Below are 12785 nucleotides of genomic sequence, written 5' to 3' on the forward strand. Positions count from 1 at the left end.
CACACACACACACACACACACACTCACTCACTCACTCACTTCCCAGCATTACCTAATACATAATCATTACAGTCTACACTTAGTATAGCCAAACATTAGGAACACCTTCCTAATATGGAGTTGCACCCCCATCCCCTTTTGCTCTCAGAACAGCCTCAATTTGTTGGGTCATGGACTCTACAAGGTGTCGAAAGTGTTCCACAGGGATGCTGGCTCATGTTGACTCCAATGCTATCCACAGTTGTCTCAAGTTGACTGGATGTCCTTTGGGTGGTGGACCATTCTTGATACACACAGGAAACAGTTGAGTGTGAAAAACTCAGCAGTGTTGCAGTTCCGGTGCGCTTGGCACCTACTACCATACAGTGGTGGAAAAAGTACACAATTGTTATACTTCAGTAAAAGTAAAGATACCTTAATAGAAAATTACTCAAGTTAAATTTTTTATTTATTTATTTCACCTTTATTTAACCAGGTAGGCTAGTTGAGAACAAGTTCTCATTTACAACTGCGGCCTGGCCAAGATAAAGCAAAGCAGTGCGACACAAACAACAACACAGAGTTACACATGAAATAAACAAACATGCAGTCAATAATACAATAGAAAAGGTCTATATACAGTGAGTGCAAATGAGGTAGGATAAGGGAGGTAAGGGAATAAATAGGCCATAGTGGCGAAATAATTACAATATAGCAATTAAACACTGGAGTGATAGATCTGCAGAAGACGAGTTTGCAAGTAGAGATACTGGGGTGCAAAGGAGCAAAATAAATAACAGTATGGGGGATGAGGTACTTGGATAGGCTATTTACAGATGGGCTATGTACAGGAGCTGTCACGTCCTGAACCCTTGTAAGAGGTCATTTTCCATAGTAGAGTGGTCAGGGCGTGACAGGGGTGTGTTTTGGGTGGTTTTGGTTTTCTGTTTCTATGTGGGTTTTTTCTAGATTTCTATGTTTTTGTTTTCTATGTTTTGGCCAGGTATGGTTTCCAATCAGAGGCAGCTGTCTATCGTTGTCTCTGATTGGAAGCCATACTTAGGCAGCCTGTTATTCAGGTGTGGGTAGTTGTTTTCCGTTTTGTATGTGTTACCTGACGGAACTGTTGGTAGTCGTTTTGTTGTTTTTGTTAAGTGTTTCATTAATAAAGTAAATATGAGCACTCTACACGCTGCGCCTTGGACCCCTTTAGACGACCCCTGTTACAGAACTACCCACCATGACTGGATCAAGCGGCATGCCCGGGCTGAAATGGACACCTGGTCACATATGGAGTGGATGGAGAGGAGGAACTGGACTTGGGGCCAGGTAATCGATAGATATCGGAGCCTAGCTGGGAAAAACGAGAGGCAGCCCCCACATTTTTTTTTGGGGGGGGCACACGGGTAGTTTGGCTGGGCCAGGGGTGAGGCCTGAGTCAACTACCCGTGCTTTTTGTGGTAAGCATGTGCCTGCCTCTCGCACTCTCTCTCCAGTGCGCCTCCATAACCCAGTACGGCCGGTGCCTGCTTTGAGCACTCGGTCCTCAGAGCGTCTCCCCAGTCCGGTGAGACCTGTTCCTGCTCCACGTACAAAGCCTCCAGTGATAATCGATGGTCCGACGCCTGTAGAGATGATCCATGGCACTAAGCCTCTAGTGATGATCCATGGCCCGGAGCCTGTAGGGGTATTCCATGGCACGAAGCCTGAAGAGGTAATCCATGACCCGGAACCTGAAGAAATAATCCTTGGCAAAAAGCCTGGAGGGATTATAAATGGTCCGGAGCCTGTAGAGATAAACCATGGCACGAAGCCTGTAAGAATAATCCATGGCCCGGCACCTGTAGAGATAATCCATGGTAAGAAGCCTCCAGTGATGATCCTTGGCGCGGAACCTGTAGAGATGATCCATGGCATGGAGCCAGCAGCAACGGTCATTAGTCCAGAACCTATTATGACGCCTCCCAGTCCGGAGCCTCCGGCGACGCTTTTCCGTCCGGAGCCTCCAGCGACGCTCTTCAGTCCGGAGCCTCCAGCGACGCTCTTCAGTCCGGAGCCTCCAGCGACGCTCTTCAGTCCGGAGCCTCCAGCGACGCTCTTCAGTCCGGAGCATCCAGCGACGCTCTTCAGTCCAGCGGAGGTGGGATGATGGGTGATGCTGGACGGGTGGGCAGGTGTGGGCAACGATCGGTTGAAGAGCATGCATTTAGTTTTACTTGCATTTAAGAGCAGTTGGAGGCCATGGAAGCTCGTCTGGAGGTTAGTTAACACAGTGTCCAAAGAAGGGCCAGAAGTATACAAAATGGTGTCGTCTGCGTAGAGGTGGATCAGAGAATCACCAGCAGCAAGAGCGACATCATTGATGTATACAGAGAAAAGAGTCGGCCCGAGAATTGAACCCTGTGGCACCCCCATAGAGACTGCCAGAGGTCCGGACAACAGGCCCTCCGATTTGACACACTGAACTCTGTCTGAGAAGTAGTTGGTGAACCAGGCGAGGCAGTCATTTGAGAAACCAAGGCTGTTGAGTCTGCTGATAAGAATCTGGTGATTGACAGAGTCGAAATCCTTGGCCAGGTCGATGAATACAGCTGCACAGTATTGTCTCTTATCGATGGTGGTTATGATATCATTTAGGACCTTGAGCGTGGCTGAGGTTCACCCATGACCAGCTCAGAAACCAGATTGCGTAGTGGAGAAGGTGCGGTGTGATTCAAAATGGTCGGTTATCTGTTTGTTGACTTGGCTTTCGAAGACTTTAGAAAGGCAGGGTAGGATAGATATAGGTCTGTAGCAGTTTGGGTCTAGAGTGTCTCCCCCTTTGAAGAGGGGGTTGACTGCGGCAGCTTTCCAATCTTTGGGGATCTCAGATGATACGAAAGAGAGGTTGAACAGGCTAGTAATAGGGGTTGCAACAATTTCGTTGGATAATTTTAGAGAGGTTCCAGATTGTCTAGCCCGGCTGATTTGTAGGGGTCCAGATTTTGCAGCACTTTCAGAACATCAGCTATCTGGATTTGGGGGAAAGAGAAATGGGGGAGGCTTGGGCAAGTTGCTGTGGGGGGTGCAGGGATGTTGACCGGGGTAGGGGTAGCCAGGTGGAAAGCGTGGCCAGCCGTAGAAAATGCTTATTGAAATAAATGTGAAAGTCACCTAGTAAAATTCTACTTGAGTAAAAGTCTAAAAGTATTTGGTCTTCAATATACTTAAATATAAAAAGAAAATGTAATTGATAAAATATACTTAAGAATCAAAAGTATGAGTCATTTCAAATTCCTTATATTAAGCAAACCAGACAGAACCTTCTTGTTTTTTTTACATTTACGGATAGCCAGGGGCATGTTCCAACACTTGACATAATTTACAAATAAAGCATGTGTTTAGTGAGTCCGCCAGATCAGAGGCAGTAGGGAAGACCAGGTATGTTCTCTTGATAAGATTGTGAATTGGACCATTTGACCTGTCCTGCTAAGCGTTCAAAATGTAACAAGTACTTTTGGGTGTCAGGGAAAATGTAAGGACTAAAAAGTACATAATTTTGTTTAGGAATGTAGTGAAGTAAAAGTAGGCCAAAATATAAATAGTAGAGTAAAGTACAGATACCCCAAAAAACTACTTAAGTAGTACTTTCAACTATTTTTACTGAAGTACTTTACACCTCTGCTACCATACCATGTTCAAAGGCACTTACATATACTGCTCAAAAAAATAAAGGGAACACTTAAACAACACATCCTAGATCTGAATGAAAGAAATAATCTTATTAAATACTTTTTTCTTTACATAGTTGAATGTGCTGACAACAAAATCACACAAAAATAATCAATGGAAATCCAATTTATCAACCCATGGAGGTCTGGATTTGGAGTCACACTCAAAATTAAAGTGGAAAACCACACTACAGGCTGATCCAACTTTGATGTAATGTCCTTAAAACAAGTCAAAATGAGGCTCAGTAGTGTGTGTGGCCTCCACGTGCCTGTATGACCTCCCTACAACGCCTGGGCATGCTCCTGATGAGGTGGCGGATGGTCTCCTGAGGGATCTCCTCCCAGACCTGGACTAAAGCATCCGCCAACTCCTGGACAGTCTGTGGTGCAACGTGGCGTTGGTGGATGGAGCGAGACATGATGTCCCAGATGTGCTCAATTGGATTCAGGTCTGGGGAACGGGCGGGCCAGTCCATAGCATCAATGCCTTCCTCTTGCAGGAACTGCTGACACACTCCAGCCACATGAGGACTAGCATTGTCTTGCATTAGGAGGAACCCAGGGCCAACCGCACCAGCATATGGTCTCACAAGGGGTCTGAGGATCTCATCTCAGTACCTAATGGCAGTCAGGCTACCTCTGGCAAGCACATGGAGGGCTGTGCGGCCCCCCAAAGAAATGCCACCCCACACCATGACTGACCCACCGCCAAACCGGTCATGCTGGAGGATGTTGCAGGCAGCAGAATGTTCTCCACGGCGTCTCCAGACTCTGTCACGTGCTCAGTGTGAACCTGCTTTAATCTGTGAAGAGCACAGGGCGCCAGTGGTGAATTTGCCAATCTTGGTGTTCTCTGGCAAATGCCAAACGTCCTGCACGGTGTTGGGCTGTAAGCACAACCCCCACCTGTGGACGTCGGGCCCTCATACCACCCTCATGGAGTCTGTTTCTGACCGTTTGAGCAGACACATGCACATTTGTGGCCTGCTGGAGGTCATTTTGCAGGGCTCTGGCAGTGCTCCTCCTGCTCCTCCTTGCACAAAGGCGGAGGTAGTGTCCTTATGTGCCATTTCAAAATTGAGTAGTGCATCAGCAGTTTTCCTCTTGTCATGTCAGTCATTGCAGACCTTAGAGAGCTATTTATAACTTTTCAGAAATGTCCAGATCAACTAGCCTATGTAAGCTAATGTTTTTGAGCTAGGTGTTTTAGTGATTTTGTTGTAATGTTTGAGTTACTCAGATATCACACCGGACACACATAAGACATGGAAAAAGTGTACAATTGCAGGAAATAACCTTTAAAACTGCAAAATCGTCTCTCCAACCCATGGCAAAGTGTGTAGAATTGCAGGGAATGAGCTTTAAAACTGAAGAAAAAAATCCATGCCATGGCAAAATGTAGGCCTATGGAATTAGAGGATATAAGCTTTATTAAACCTGAAAAATTACAGATGTTCCCCAATGATGGGGCCTAAGTGAAAAGTTTGTGAACCCCTGGTCTATAGTAATAATTTGGAAATGTAATTCATGAATTGTATAGCCCAATAACCAACTGGGGATCAGGATGATAACATTTATTGACTGCCAACAAGAAAAGATTGCATACTGCAAAATAAAGGAAACACCAACATAAAGTGTCTTTGTAGGGCGTTGGGCCACCACGAGCCAGACAGCTTCAATATGCCTTGGCATAGATTCTACAAGTGTCTGGAACTCTTTTGGATGGATGCAAAACCATTCTTCCATGAGAAATTCCAGAATTTGTTTTTGTTTTTTATGGTGATGGAAAATGCTGTCTCAGGCACCGCTCCAGAATCTCTTGAGATCTGGTGACTGACACACAGAAACACACACACGCACCCTTTAAACCCCCAATGCTCCTTTGAGACCCCACTTTCAAAGTCACTGAGCTCTCTTCTAGCCATGGTAGCCAAAATAATGGGCAACTGGGCATTTTCATACATGACCCTAAGAATGATGGAATGTTAATTGCTTATGTAACTCAGGAACCACACCGGTGTGGAAGCAGCTGCTTTCACTATACTTTGTACCCCTCATTTACTCGTGTTTCCTTTATTTTGTCAGTTACCTGTAGCCTACTTCCACTGAGAAGCAAGCATCCACAAGGGGGCATTCAAATGTTTTTGGTTTCAACTGGAGGCTTTTTGGTCAATAATTGACCCCAAACTGTTTTTCCAGACCCGTTTTAGTGTCTGAACCCAGCATCAGTCAAAATTACAGTTTCAATAGCCTATAATACTGTAAACCCATAGAAATGAATAGGAATAAGCTATCTATGGATGTGCCATGTGAGACTTCTAAACAGCAGCTTAGGAGAGCCCTCTAAGTTCCAAAGAGATTGCACTACTTAGGCTATATGAAGACAAACACATTGTTATATAGAGCTATACGAAAGGTCAGTGATATATAAGGTCATATGGATATTTGTGTTGCCTCTGGGCAGAATATGTCAATCTGTCCATTTGAATCAACTCGCAAATCTCCCTTTGACATCAATGAAGGCATAAATCTGCACATTTTGAATTAGGATAGGCCATCTCAATCACCACAGAAATGTGAAGATACACACCCTGTTGGAATCGATATTGCCGTCGTAAAACGTCATGTCAGAGGTGCAATCTGCAGTTGCTACATCCATTCTTGGAAAGGAATGATATGTAGTTGCCTACCCATTGATTATTGAAGAATATAACTTAGAAATTCCTCATTAGCTTAGTTCAACTGTCGCACCCCAACAGAAACAAACATATACGTTAGTTTTACTCCAATGTTTGTTAACAAAGTACATTTAAACAGATACTACATAACTTAAAAACATGGTTTAAACTATAATTTTGATATCATGGTTGGTCAGTCCTTGCATCCATAGCTCTGTCTATGAATTTGAGAGTTGTAACATTTCTTCGACCCCGTCCCTCAGATTTTTACCGATACAGGGGCGGGGACCTCTCTCTGTTAAGTTTTTTGTAAGGTAATTCGTAGATAGACTAACAAAACTCGTCTAATCTTAGGCTGTTTCAATCAGCAATGTAACTTCACTTTCAGACATTCAAACACATGGCTTTTACGTAAGATTAGGCATAGTTTACTCTCTAGAGCATATTCAGTGGTCATTGCATGGTACAGGGTTATCTGTCCCCTCGAGCGCTGTCTAGCTTGCTGAAACGCGCCCTTGCTACTGTAGGGGCTTTCTCATCGTTTCACACAGTGGTCCGCACCCAAAAGGTGCAGCCCATTCCATTCCACTCCCATTCAAACACAAATATCCTTATCTTAGTATTCTAACAACATGAAAATGACTTGTGCATACGTCACATTTAGCCTAAAAGGTTGGTCCAGATGACCTCAGAGTACACAATGAATGAGTCAAATAGAGATTTCAATAACTGAACTTCAATTTACAAGGGAACCTGCTAAAAACGAATATAGTCCTGATGCAAAATCGACCTCAAAACGTCAAAGAATTACATTTTCATATCAGCCAACATTGATGTTCTACAAATAGCCCAGGATTTTACAAAAATACCATGTTTTTAATCCAACCCCTATAGGCTGAAAGTAAAGTCGCTTGTGTTGATTTGTGTTGATGAGTGTTGCTGAGCAACCTGCATTTGCACAAACAGTGGAGGTGACACAGTGACTTAATTGTTTGTTCAAACTCGGGGGGGAGTCATACTTGTTCTGGGTATTTGCCATCGTCCTGCTGGTCCCTTTTTCTTCTTTTCAATTTCTCTGAGTTAGGCTATGACAGGGCCCTGAAAGAGAAAATGTTGCAATATGCATTGTTCTTCACTTTGAAAAGGTACTTTGTTATCTTTAGCCGCAGGTTTATAAAAATTGGCCTACAATCGAAAACGGAAATCATATCTTAAACCGCTCATAAAATAATTTGTCCACAAATTACAGGTCTTGACACCCTTAAGGTAAACCCTTTGCAGATGCCTTTTAGACTTATGAGACCAACTATTCTGCTGGCTAAGGCTATGTGGAACAAGAAGCTCTCAGTATCAGTGCAGAATTAGACGTTCATCCACGTTCTCCAAACGGCAAATTCCGATGTTACTCTAAACGTCAAATTCCCGAAGTGTTTTTGTTGCTCCTGATGCTCTGTATTGTTCCATTTCTCCAAATGTCAAATTTCGAGGTTAAGGTTATGTTTAGTCACTCATTCCGAATGGTTAAGGTGACATGAGTGTGCCATCTTGCACAGGTTGATTTTGTCTATCCCCTGCAGACGCGTTCATAACACCTAGGTTAAAATAACAAAACCAAATGTGAAACAACTATATTAATATGGGGAGAGGTCAAAACACATATGAAACATTCATGGACATTTAGCAAGCTTGCTGATTTTAGCTAATTTGTCATGGGAGATAAACTTTGGGTTATTTTACCTTGGCAACCAACTTAAAGATACATTTTGGCCACCAACTGGACCGGAGTGTGGACCTCATTCATCTTATTTTAACTAGGCAAGTCAGTTAAGAACAAATTCTTATTTTCAATGACAGCCTAGGAACAGTGAGTTAACTGCCTTGTTCGGGGGCAGAACAACAGATTTTTACCTCTGGGATTTGATCTTGCAACCTTTCAGTTACTAGTCCAATGCTCTAAACACTAGGCTACCTGCCGCCCCTTTCAATCACCCACTTGGGTATATGCTCGTAAAAACCAATGAGTAGATGTGAGAGGGGGGACTTGGAGCGTGTCAAGTGTCTAAAATAAAACTAAGTTCTATTCCAAGTTCGATTTTAGCACCTGACTACAAAGACACCCGTTGACACGCACAAGCAGTTTGGATTAAATGATTGAATAACATGTATGTGTACATTTATTTTGCAACGCTCGCACACACAACTTGGGCAGTCTGGTCAGCATGTAAGGGTTAAGGTTTGGGTTAAAACCAAAAATAACAAACCAGTGTCCACAACTAGGAGTGCAACGAGCTATCACAGTCTCATGTCAGATTTTGACATTCATCCATGTTTCTCAAACATCAAATTCCAAATGTCGAAGTGTTTGGCTTCTTCTCTGAATCGTTCAAGGGTTAAGTTTAGGCATTAACTCTGAATTCTTAAGGTTAGGCATTAACTCTGAATGACTACGGTAAGGGTTTGTGATAGGCTTTAAACAAAAATAACTGTCTATTGCTGGATTCAAATATGCAATCAGAGGCAGATGCTTGCACCCATCCGCCATGCCTACTTGAAGGTAACAGCACTCACTGTTGACCCTAGTGTCTGGTTTGCATTTCATCTCACAATGTCCTTTAAACATGGATGGACATCGAATACTGAGTTGTATCATGGGTAACCTGCCTGGGAATCGATCATGCAACCTTCTGAACCAGAGTCATGGGATAGCACCCTTCCACCACCCCTGCCCACTTGATGTAATGGTACTCATTGCTACCCCTAGTGGCTAGTTTTGAAGGCATTTCCCAACGTATAACGCAAACATCTAGCAACCCAAAGGTTGCCAGTTCGAATCTCATCACAGACAACTTTAACATTTTCGCTAATTAGCAACTTTTCAACTACTTACTACTTTTTATCTACTTTGCAACTACTTAGTCTGTTAGCTAACCCTACCCCTAACCTTAACCCTTTTAGCTAACCCTTCACCTAACCCTAAACTTAACCCTTTAATCTAACTCCTAAACAACCTTAACTTTAACCCTAACCCCTAGCCTAGCTAACATTAGCCAGCGAGCTAATGTTAGCCACCTAGCTAGAATGCTTAACATATCATAGATTTAGCAAATTCATAACATATAGTATGTTTTGAAAATTCGTAACATATAATAGGAATTGCTATTCCTAACATATCATAAGAAATGGGTGAAGGACATCCACAAATTAAAACATACCATATAAAATGTAACATATACCAAATGGGGTGTCTGATTTATGTACAGAATAATACGAAATGCTTTGAGACCAGGTTGCCTCAGAATATGGATATTCTTCCAATTTCGACTTCAATCTATTCAACACAATCATTCATTGATTCATTCATTGATTCATACATGGATAATTAATTAATGTAGGCCTATCATGCTTTTATCATAACATGCAAGTTTAGAACCCAGTAAACAAGTGATTAATTTATGTAAACTGTTGTTTGTCTAAAATAAATTAGACAATAAATTCCAAGTGAAACAAATGGGTGATCTTATCCATTTTAATTAAAATGTTAGATATTTTAAATCAATGTGGCAACTACTTAACATATGACTTAGATATGCACATTAACTGTATAAATAACTTAATAGCTCGCAACTTCAAATTGTAAATGTTCATTGAACCTCGGAATAGGCCTAACGTAGGCTATAAAGTTTAAGGACATACTGTATATGATTAAATAGGCAAGTGCAAAATATTATCCGGCATGGTTTTCAAACCCAGGGTCACATGTTGCTCCAAACGTTTTAGCAATTGTTATTGGAACTTTCCGGTTCGTGGTGTTCAGATGATTTTTTTTCGTTTCTTCTTTTTTCCACTTCATCCGCCGGTTCTGGAACCAGATTTTAATATGTCTCTCCGTCAGGTTGAGTGTGGTGGCCAGTTCATATCTGCGAGGCCTGGAGATATACTTGTTAAAGAGAAATTCCTTCTCCAGCTCCAATAACTGAGCCCGGCTGTACGCGGTGCGGCTCCGCTTGTGTTGGTCTGGGTTCTCAGAATGACCACCTTCAAAAAAGACTATACAAGGTTACAAGGAGTGTAGCTATTTTTCTCTGTTAATTTATCTCGATTTTTATGCATTTTTACTCTTATACTATAACCCTATTTATTCTAGGTTAGGCCTAGTTTTGATGCCTTGTGAAACCTTTGCTCTGCTCCCTCATCTCTCATTTAATTTCACCTGTCAGACACTAAATCGATTCAAAACACAAGTGTAAGCATATTAAAAAATCAATAGAGATCAATTTCACAATTATGACATGCAAATGAAAAAATATTGTAATAATGCAGTAGCCCCAAAGTAGCCTGCTCACCTGATTGATACGAGTGAACTCTGGAGCTCCTCATCCAGGAGAAAGGTAAGTGTCCCAGGGACTCTCCCTCCACTACTGGGCTGTCTCCTGGATGGTAGTCGTCCGGTACACGACCCTGGCCTGTCAGGTATTCCTGGTCCTGGGTCTGTGTCTGAACAGGGCTCGAGTACTGATAGGGAGATAGATCGTAGGGCAGTAAAGTCCCCTTACTCTGGTGTTCGGCAGAGGCACACGCGGGAATGGGGATCCGTACCTGCTCGGTGTCACAGCTGTAGCGGCAGGAGGGTGGGTTGTAGTCATACTCCTCCGGTGACGGCAGTTGGAAGCGCCCACCATCATAAATACCCAAGGTATCCATTATTGAGCAAATTTTCCCAGCGATAATGTTTAGGACGTTTATGTACGTCCCTGCAATATATCCTTCAAGTGAGGCCACAACCTGGAGTGCGTTTATGAGTGCATACCTGATCCAAGTCACGTGACTGACACTAAACGAATAACTGGGCTATCGGCCAGATTTACCAAGGTTTGCGCTGATGCAAAATGTAACCTGTTATTTCCAGAGGGGAATGAATCACAAACAAAAAGTCCCAACATGAAACTTACAGCCATGTTAACTTACGTTTTTTTTATTATTTTTTTACCTGAAACACGAAACCTTTTTTCTACCTTTTAGCCTATTTGTTTGGTAAAAGGTGCACATTTTTAACAACTACAAAATGTTATACCTAAATCCGACATGTTATACCTAAATCCGACATTGATATTTACTAAATGGAATAATATATTCACATCATAAAAATTACTTCGACAAGGACAGATTCTTGGAGGCCAATATGTAGTCTTACAGAACCGTATTCAATTGCATAAATTCACTATGACTTGTTGCATGAAATGTAGGGCTAATTCATCCACCTTTCGTAATCAAAGGGGTGTTTAATTTATTTCCTTTGTAAATACTGTATGTAAAGCTGTCATTCACCATGACTGGTTTAGCTGATAAAATAACACCAGCGACATTTATGGAAAAACTGGGAACATATGTAAGTACACTCTTAAAAATAAAGTTGCAAGTTGGAACCAAATAAGGTTATTGAGAGTGATAGGGGAACCATTTTAGGATCTCTGAAGAACCATAAATGGGATGTCTCTTCTAAGAACTATACAACAATCCCAACCCAGGAATGTTTTGGACCTCCAAACACCGTTATTTAATAGCCCTGCTTTAGGGTTTTAGGCCTTGTTTGCATATTCCCCTGGGTGCCTTACAAGAGAATATTTGAGTTACAAGTACAGTGTGACAGACACATGAGTGTTGAATTCATTCAGGACTTTCAGTAAGTGAGATGTTGCCATGTTAAATTAAGGTGAGAAAAAAAAAAGTTAAGCTCCGAGGTGATCATGTTGCCATGAAAATTAAGTTCTTCATTAGAATACATATTTCATAAGGCTTTATTTTGATGGAACTAGTTTTACCTAAACACAGTGGGCTGAATCTCAGTTCACAGGACATATCAGTTCTGCAAGTCGCATTATGCTCTCTTGTAATGCGATGTCTGTAATTCCTATTTGGATCCAGCCAGAGTGGGGACATCCAGCGTTTGGAATGTTTATTCACCCGCAACCTGCTTCTTAATAATTGCCAGGGTTGATAAAACTGAGCCATGAGACTACCTTGAAAATATAAACTGGAGCAACCATTTCAGTAGCGGGTGCAATAAATCCATGTAACAGATGGGAATAGTTTAAAAAATAATAATGTTATTTATATTTCAGTAGCATAAGATTAAGTAATCAATCAATGTGCATGCAAAAACAAAGATATTGAAACAAAGAATTCTAAAAATCAACCTGCAATAGAGCATGCTGGGAAATACAGGTAACTGCCAAAATAAAGGAAACACCAACATAAAGTGTCTTAATAGGGCGTTGGGCCACCACGAGCCAGAACAGCTTCACTGCACCTTGGCATAGATTCTACAAGTGTCTGGAACTCTATCGGAGGGATCCGACATCATTCTTCCATGTGGAATTCCATAATTTGGTGTTTTGTTCAGCCAGGTCACGTCCATCCA

The 12785-nt window shown here is 42.1% G+C and overlaps 1 pseudogene across 1 annotated transcript; it reads right to left on the minus strand.

Moving 5' to 3' along the window:
• Positions 1-8523: 8523 nt before the first annotated feature.
• On the minus strand, positions 8524-11170 carry LOC106584088 (pancreas/duodenum homeobox protein 1-like; annotated as a pseudogene). Its single transcript, XR_014382292.1, has 2 exons — positions 10711-11170; positions 8524-10414 (listed from the first exon to the last, which is right to left on the minus strand). The product of XR_014382292.1 is annotated as a pancreas/duodenum homeobox protein 1-like (transcript).
• Positions 11171-12785: the final 1615 nt, after the last annotated feature.

Source organism: Salmo salar, chromosome 23, assembly GCF_965601325.2.
Source record: "Salmo salar chromosome 23, fSalSal1, whole genome shotgun sequence".
Taxonomy (NCBI): Eukaryota; Metazoa; Chordata; class Actinopteri; order Salmoniformes; family Salmonidae; genus Salmo; species Salmo salar.